Source organism: Apteryx rowi, unplaced genomic scaffold (genome assembly GCF_003343035.1).
Source record: "Apteryx rowi isolate R43461 unplaced genomic scaffold, aptRow1 scaffold_111, whole genome shotgun sequence".
Lineage (NCBI taxonomy): Eukaryota > Metazoa > Chordata > Aves > Apterygiformes > Apterygidae > Apteryx > Apteryx rowi.
In genome coordinates, this window is record NW_020447320.1 from 738,986 (window position 1) to 748,141 (window position 9,156).

Consider the following 9,156-nt stretch of genomic DNA (forward strand, 5'->3'; position numbering starts at 1 on the left):
AAAAGCACATGGACTTTTTGCACGCACTTGCAATATGCTAAAATCTTTTACTTATTAACAAAGCCATGTTGTTGATAATTTTCTTTTGCAAGGGAAGATTTAGAAGCCTGAGTGTTTAGATAAAAGAGGAACTCCCATATAGTCCTAGACTCAAAGCCATAATATTTCCTTTGCTGTATATAAGGGCTGATTTCTCCTAGATGGCACAGTAGCCTGCCTCAACAGCAATCAGTGCTAATACTGCTATTACTTGACTGAGATGCAGTGAAAGCGAAGATCTGACGTGCATTTCCCAGACCAGCCAGATTAGATAAAGTGCCATCTACTACCTCATTTGAAACTCATGGCAAAGTGCAGGTCACCTGGGCAGTCTGCAAGGAGCCCTCAGTGTGTCAGGCATTTGCTGTGGTGGAGCAATGTTTCCCTTGTTTCTGTAGTCGCTCAACAACCTTGAGCTCTGGAGAAAGCCTGTGATGGTCATGTCCATCAATACCTACACACTTGCAGAAGATGTCAAAGCAGCGACTTGGGCCAGCAGGTGGAGAGTAGCAGCTGAGGGTGAAGATGACATGGGCTTTTCCAGATCTGTAATATATTATTTTCTCCTCCTCCCCTTCGTTCTCCCCTTGAGCGATGGCTTGAGCCATGCTGGCCTGTAGGCCTCGAGAAAGGAGCCAAAGGCTCTTCTGTCTTTATGATCTGCCTAACAGGACTTCATTTTGACTCACTTTTTGGAGAGGATTTTCTCCCACTACAAACTTTACCTTTCTGTGGAGAAAGCAGGCATGTGTCTCTGACTATGCTGCCTGCTACTATGTGCCTCATGTCAGTGTAAGTTACCTTCTATGCATTTGATTCTGTTTTTTTCTGTGCTTCTCTAGAATCTCTTTCCATTCATTCAGCGTAGATAGGAGATTCAGCACACAGGAGGTGTACTGGGATTAGGCTGACAAGCATGACCTCATCCCAGCCTATCCCAGCCTGCTGTCCATGCTGCATTTGAATGGTGAGTACCTGTTTTCCTTTGAACCTGAGATGCACAGAAATGTGAATGTGTTCAAAACAGCCATGCTTTTCAAAAAGGAGAAACATTTTTCTGATTAGTTTCAGGTTTATAAGTTCTGAATTAAATCAAAGAAAGCAGTTTTGTTTCTTAAAACCAGACTTTTCTGATCATCCTCTTCCTCCGTGGTCACTTCCAAGCCGCCAGGAGCATGCTGGCAAGTGCTGCTATAGAGTAGGAGGCCTGAAAAGTACTCGGCAATGTGGTCTCAAGAGGAGCCTCATGCCAATAACTTATGGTTTTAATTTTTATTCCCTAAAAGGGTACCTTTTCTGGCAGTCTTTTGAAATATTTTGGCTATCCCAGATACAGATATTACCTGGTGCTGGTGAGGGCCGGGACCGGGCGAGCCATGTCATGGAATGGGGATATAAGATCCCCCCAAACCCATAAAGCTTGTCTGACCTGTGGTCTGGTGCCCAGCCGGTCAGCAGGGACCCCTGAGGGAGGTGCCTCCCCCCTCGACTTTGGCTCAGAGACCGTGCTGGGACACACCAAAGAGACAGTGGGCGTGCTATGCCCTGGGGAATCTACTCTTGTTCCATTTCTGAAAGCTCCAAGGATAGAAACTGTCTAGGTGACAATGTCTTTCCGTGCTGTGAGAAGGCTCAAGGGTTCCGCCCTTTGGCAGATGGTTTCTGCTAGCCCTCAAGTAAAAAACTGGCTGAAGCGTGGTTTGTTGTACAGCAAACTCAAGGAGTGCTGTTTTCTGCTGCAGTTTTCATACTCTTACAGCATCTAAGACACTTTTTTCTCATATTTTGATAGACGAAAAGTGCTCTTCTGACCAGGCCTGAGCACCCGAACCCCAAAACTGAGGTTGGGCATGCCAAGGAGACAGCACTGTCACTATGAAACAACACTACCTACATCAGCAGTGACAACCAGCGGCTGTGCCTGGGACCTGCCAGCTGGAATCAGTCTGTAAAGCTCAGAAAATCTTTTCTGAACCTCCAACCCCCCAAAAGCACACACACAAACAGGGGGCATGTTTGTGCAAAGCAATGTTAGGTACAAACTTTATTCCAGCCTTTCACATCCACCAAATTCCCAAAAAAAACATTTGGCTGTGCCACATGCCACGTGCAAGGCTCAGGTAAGTACCACAGTTTTCCATAGTGTTAAAACTTTGGGACTGTCATACTGATGGTCAAAGCAAGCTGCTCGGGCTATGCCATGTTTGTCTGCAAGGAAATGGGATGTTTATGTTTGTTCAAATTGATACTGATGGATTACACTTTTGTTCCATTTAGCAGCTGTTTGGACCATTTTACACCACAAAAGGAGATTAAGATCCAAAGTACTGTAGGGCTGTGTTTTGAATAACAGCCGTTTGATAGCAATAACAATGAATACCAATGTGAAGTATGGCTTTTAGCTATTGTTATGTCTAAGGTTAGTTTGTTTTTATATATATAAATACATACACACACACACATATATATAAATATATATATATGTGTGTGTATGTATTTATGAGGAATATACCCAAGTGCAAAGTGATGTCTTTTCCAATAAAAAATATAGCTTTTCTAGATTTTTCATCCTAGTTGCTCATTACTGAAGATAAAGATGCAGTGTAATGCAACCTGTAAATCTGTAAGTAGACCTGAGCTCCAGGTTGCTTGGGACTCCCACCTGGAGCTGTGCAGTAGGGCTGTGTCAGGAGCCAACTTACTTACATGTAGGTCCATCCAGCCACAAGTGCATTGGCTGAAAGCAAAACTAAGCAATTTTTTTCCAAGAGAAATGCCTTTTATATAGTGTCTTGCCAGTCTGCCTTTGGTGCACAGACATGGCTGCCTGTTCATCAAATGCTAACAGTAACAGCACTGCAAGAAATAGCAAATCTTTTACTAGCAACAGCAACGATACTTCTCTCCATTGGAATCAGTGCATAGCAAAGATTCATATTTCTGTCTCTGCTCAGATCTTGTTCCTTGAGAGGAATAATGTGCGGTATAGTGCTGTGTCTTCCCATCCCAGCTGGTAAGTAATAAGAAAAGAGGCTGTGAACCACCCCCCCCTTCTGCCTTTGGCCTGTGATGCTGCTGCACTGCTGTGACTGGCAGCCCGCTTATAGCTGGGCACCCAGCCTGGAGAAATGAGTGTCCTGCGGGAGACGCTGGTGGGGCTTCTGCTGTCCTTGCACAGGTCTGTCATGTAAGTCACAGCCTTGGAAAAGGGACTTGGGCCAACATTTATCTCACCAGGCAGAATGACGGATGTATTTGAGAACTGTAGACTCAGAGTAGTCTATTTATTTGCATCTATGCAAATCCATCGTATGCATAGGTAGCAAGATTAATGTAAATTCCAGGAGACAGATGTGCACGAATGAAGTGCCTCACCTGGCTAAGGAGTTACTGATGATACAAGGCCAGAGTGAAGATAGTTTGGAGAAAAAAATCCCCCCCCCACCCGACTTCTGCACATAAATAAATTGCTGCTGGCAAGAAGTAACTATAACTGGGTCTGGTTCCTTGTTGTTACTGGCCAGAGCAAAGAAGCTGATAATAGCTGAAAATACAGCTTTAAATGTGAGGCACCTTTTTTTTGTACAAATACCGTAAAATTAGAACATATAAAGAATACTAAAACATACGACTATTATGTTTTTAATGACTGGTTAAATCCAAAGGAAAAAAAAATCCTGGGTTCTTATCCTGTCTGACAGGTGGCTTACTTCTGATTCCACCTCTTAATCTTAGAAGTCATGTTTTCTTTCAAACTCTGTTATTCTGTTATAAAAGGAGACTGGGTTGTGTAGTAGAATGTATTATGAAGCAAAGAGCACACTGCTGGCAAATGAAATATATTAAAAAAAGAAATTCAGTGTCAATTTGTTGACCTTGTGGTGATATTCCATGACATACCCATTTTCAGAGGTTTGTCAGAGATTTGGGTGGTTGTGGCTGGAGTTTTTATTTGCAGTATTTGACATGTATGTAATCGAGCACAAGTTGTGAGCTACAAGAAAACAAAAGGATCTGCTCATAATATCTTGAGCATACCTCTTGCTGCTCTCTCTGAGGTCATGTTCCCAACAACGCATTTCACACACTGCAGAGACACTACATGCCAAGTGAACACAATTGTGAGTGCTGCTATAGCGAGCTGACCCACAGCAGGGTAACGAATGAAGCCAACTGTTGGGTAGTAACTCCTTGGAAAGCATCATGTCCATCATATGGAGGGAGGTCCTGGGGTTCAGGCCAAAGCCTGGCTCCTCACATAGTCCCTTAGGTGCATATTTAGTACTGTATTCCTACTTGCACGCAGAGGACAACTCAAGCGTCTGAAAGGGCATTAAGTTAAATAAGGTTTAGAAGCCAAACAGGGTGTTGAGCACCCTTGTGCCAGCAGGTGTATGCCATTTCATGGCAATGGAGGAACATGTGGCCTCCACCTGTTACAGGTTATTATTTCTTTAATTAGCAATCAACAATTAAGGATTTTGATGAAATGCATCTTCTTCCAGTTTCTTCCTCCTTGGTGTACAGTTAGGCTGAACCCCCCTCCTCAACTCCTTCCCCCCATTAGCTATTGCAATACACTACTGCTGCAAAGGAGCACATGCTATAGAAGCATAACCAACACACTCTTTAGGCAAAGGCGCAGAAGTAGGAAAGACATGTCTGTGGCAGTTGTGATGTGGGCTGGCCGGAGACCACCTTGAGCAGCTATTCTGCTAACTCCGTCAGTGAAACTTGCACTGCCCTGGTGGCCCCTTGAGCATCCCCATCCACCTAGAAGTCGCCAGGCCTAGAGCACAGCTCCCAGAGGCAGCAAACAGATGCAGCAGTTTGCACAGCAGGATGCAAAGAAGGGGCCTTCATCTCCAGTCATAGTATTGTACACTTCTTCAGATACGGTTATGACCTGCTGCAGAGTGCATTCCCCAGTAACTGTTGGAGTTGCTGCTTCAGCCATGTCAGAGGCTTCCACCCAGACAGACCTTCTGACAGCGGATGCAGCCCTGCAGGTCTCAGGCTCCAGGAACTGCCTGGGGCCTCCTCATGAGGCTGGGGCTGACAGTCAACTTTTCTGCAGAAGGTGTGCTGTTGTTGACAAGTTGTGTCGCTAGGTAAAGGAGTTATATGAGGATGTAAGCAGGCTGCATAGCACCTGAGAAGACTAGCGAGAGATAGATAGGATATTCTCAGAGACCCTACAGCTTCAGGTGTCTCAACCCCCCCCCCCACAGCAGTGGCGATGCAGGTGGGCTCTGTGCCATGTGGAACAGTAAGTCATAACTCTGTAGAAGATGAAGGTGGTCGCTTCTCGTACAAGGAGAAAGGCTCTTGCTCCTCCTGAAAACTTGCAGTTGAACGGGTTCAGTGCCCTCCAAACTGAGGAGGAGCTGGGCACAGCCTCAAGGGAAGCAACTGAGCTGATGGAACCTGTGCCATGCAGGAAGAAGCAGCGAGTGATTGTTGTGGGTGACTCCCTGCTGCAGGGGACAGAGGCACCTATCTGCCGACCTGACCTCTTATCTAAAGAGGTTTGCTGCCTGCCGGGGCCTTGAATCTAAGATGCCATGGAAAGACTGCTGAGGCTTGTCCACCCCTCTGACTATTACCCCCTGCTGCTCTTCCACATGGGTACCAATGATACCACAGGCAACTTGGAAAGTATCAAATGGGATTTCAGAGCTCTGGGGACGGTGGTCAGGGGTCTGGGAGCCCAGGTCATTTTCTCCTTGATCCTGTCAGTGAGGGGGAAGGATGGAAGGAGGAGTAGATGGATACTCCAAGTAAACAACTGGCTGTGCCACTGGGGTTGGCAACAGGATTTTGGTTTCTATGACCATGGGACCCTGTCTGAAGATGGACAGCTGACTGGAAGAGATGGAATCCACCTCACTAAATGGGGCACACGCATCTTTGCCAACAGGTTGGCCAACCTGGTAAGGAGGGCTTTAAACTAGGAAAGATGGGGAAAGGGGAGAGTTATAGAGACCATTCAGTCAGCAAAACAGGCTCAAGTGGAGATACCTCCAGCAATTGCATGCAGCTAAGGAAGTGCCTACAAGACAAGACTATGGGGAATCATCTTGCACATGGTAGGATAGCTCGCATGACTGGAATGCTGCCATGGCTGGATACAAGCTCTTTAGGAAGGACAGACCAGGAAGGCAAGATGTGGGAGTTGCCTCTTTTCAGTGGTGCACAGTGATAGGATGAGAGGCAATGGGCACAAACTGAAGCACAAGAAATTCTGTCTGAACATAAGGAAAAACGTCTTTACTGTGAGGGTGAAGCACTTTGCCTAGAGAGGTTGTGGAGTCCCCTTCCTTGGAGATATTCAAAAGCCATCTGGACACAATCCTGGGCAACGTGCTGTAGGTGACCCTGTTTGAGCAGGGGGGTTGGGCTAGATGATCTGCAGAGGTCCCTTCCAACCAGAAAACAGTTGCATGTACTGAAAATGTCGCTGCAGCCTGGTACACACCTCCTTGACTCCTCAGCAGACCTCCCCGGAGCACTTCTCATTCCTGAAAAGAACTGTTACATAGGAGATACTGTGAAGGTATGAGTGGGCTGCCTCTGCCGTGGCTGGCATAGTTGCTTATGCTGGAAAACATTTATATGAAGTATTTTTCACTCTTCCAAAATTGCCATCTCAAGAAATGATTGTGTATGTTAACAGATCAGTTTGGGGACTTCAACCCAAATATCTTGTTTGTAAATCTACAGTGCAAAAATCACAACACACCTTGCAAGAAGCAAGTAAGTCAGTCCCAAGGTGGAAAGATAACATTGTAGTGTCATGCTCTGATATTACCAGGACAAAAGCCTTGCCAAGACCAGCTGGAAGCAGATGATCTTTGGCTCATAATCTGTCCACCAAAGGTCAAGGATATTCACTTGCAGAGACAGAAAGAGGTATACTAACACTGCCCTTCATAACAGTTCACAAGCCTTTTCGTCTAGTGCAAGGTAAGCACGAATCAAAAACCACTTGCACAATTTGTACAGATTTATTTCTCCCCCTGCTCCTCATTTAGCAAACTAAGATTGTTAAAAGTCAGGAAAATATGTTATGAGGCTCTTGCTGAGTAATGATTGGGTTGTCGTTGCTCTTTAATAAAAATGATAGATGAGGGAAGTTAGAAATGGTGTAGGAAGGGTAGAGCTGTTTTGACATCTAGCTGTGTGTGATACAGGTTATCTAGCCCTGCCAAAGGGCGTTAAATGTGGTCTTTGTCAATAGTCGTCTGGCTCGGGGCTACAGTTCCTTAATGTATTGCTGAGAGAATAGTGTGTGGTTTTTGGAGCTAGCTCTGTACAGAGCTACAATGTCAATAACACTATGCAAACACTAAGTTTCTTTTGACAGTGAACCTGAAACCTGTAGAAGCAAAGAATCTGGTCTGGGCACCACAATAATGAGGGCTTTTGGTTTACTTGCTTGTTTAATTTATTACAGGCTAGTTGATATTCTGCGTAACAAGGAATGTGTTCAGAGGAATGCGCCATATTTTCATATATGCAAGAATATATTGTATAAATGTCATCCTTCATACAGTCTTGCTGGTCTCTAGTCTCAACAGCGCTGGCCTGCCAGAAGAACTGATGAAGGCACTGAACTTTTTGCCAGGCCCTGCAGGATGCCAAGGTCCCCAAGTGCCAGTAATTTCAACAGCTGTAACAGGCTAATTTACCTTCAATGATGACCCCCAAACCTATGACTTTCCTCATGTGTTCAGTCTTACTCCATATCCCAACAGCCTCTCCTCTCTTGTAATCCCATTCTGCTAAAGATGAGTCTATACTATCCTTTTGTTTGCTTCTCCCAAAACAATCTTTGCTTTTATTCTTGCAAGCTCCCCTCTGTGCATGGAATAATGTTTGCATGACAGTCATGGGGGTGGCTGTGTCCCTCTCTCTGAAAGCTCTGTTTGACGTTGGCAAAGTATTGGCCACTTCATGATAGAAAGGGCAGGAAAGACTTTTGTGGGCTTTTTGTAAATTACATTAAAACAGCCAGCACACCATCTATTACATGTAGGCTTTATCAGTGTGAGATTTTTAGGTGTTTCTTTTGTATCTCTCCTCCCTCTCTCTCTTTTTGTGCAGTAGCAGGTTAACCGTCTGGGGTGATGGCATCAGCCCCTTACAATGGATGTGGGTGGTCTCTAGAGCATTCTGAGTATTGCTGGGAGGCCTGCAATTAATAATAAGAACATTCCTGTTGGAAAGATGAATTAGTGTGAATTCAGTGTGAATTCATTATAGGTGGCATTAACACATAGAAAAAATGTCCAGTGTGTGGTAGAAGCTGGATAATTTCTGAGATTCTCCCTGTGCTGTGGGGAGATGTACTATGAACAGAGCTGACCTCTGGATGCCAAGAAGCTCACAGCTGGGAGCTTCCTTGATCTAAAGTCCATTGAGGTTGATGGAATTTTTTTTGGGTCATCCTCCAAAGACCCAGATTCAGGTCTTGCGTTTGTTCGGGCACGCTGTCTGAGCTACTATGAGTATGAAGGATAAGTGTTTGTCCAACATGTCAAAAACAGGACACGTACTTTGGTCAGTAACAACACATGATCATACTTCCTGCGTGGTCTTGCTACGTAAGTGGTTGAAATCTGTGGAAATCCAGTTGCGCACACTGTAGTCCTGCCTGAAAAATATCCAGTAGGGTTTTGGAAGGGATAAAAATGCAAGCTGATAACTGGAAGTTAAAAGAAAATAAGACTGCAATTTTCAGAAGTAGGATTTGGTGGGGGGGAAGGGAGGCTGTCTTTTTTTGAGAAGCATTAGACACTAGGACTGAGTCATTTTTGTGAGATAAATCACCATATAAACAAGACCCATCTGATGTTGTTTCCTCTTCATATGCTACAGTATCCAGCTAACGCATACTGAAACAAATAGTAGAGTTTCTTAATTGAAGTTAATTGCTTTGGATGTATTTATTTCATTTGCTAATCAATTTTAAGCATTGGATGAATGAACTCTAGAGTTAACCCTTCCTTTTTTCATAGCGAATGGTCCTTTCTATTCCTCTAGTCTTATTTGTGACACTGTGCACATAACAGAGGATCATAATGTTCATGGTGATTTACTTTTTTTTTTTTCTTT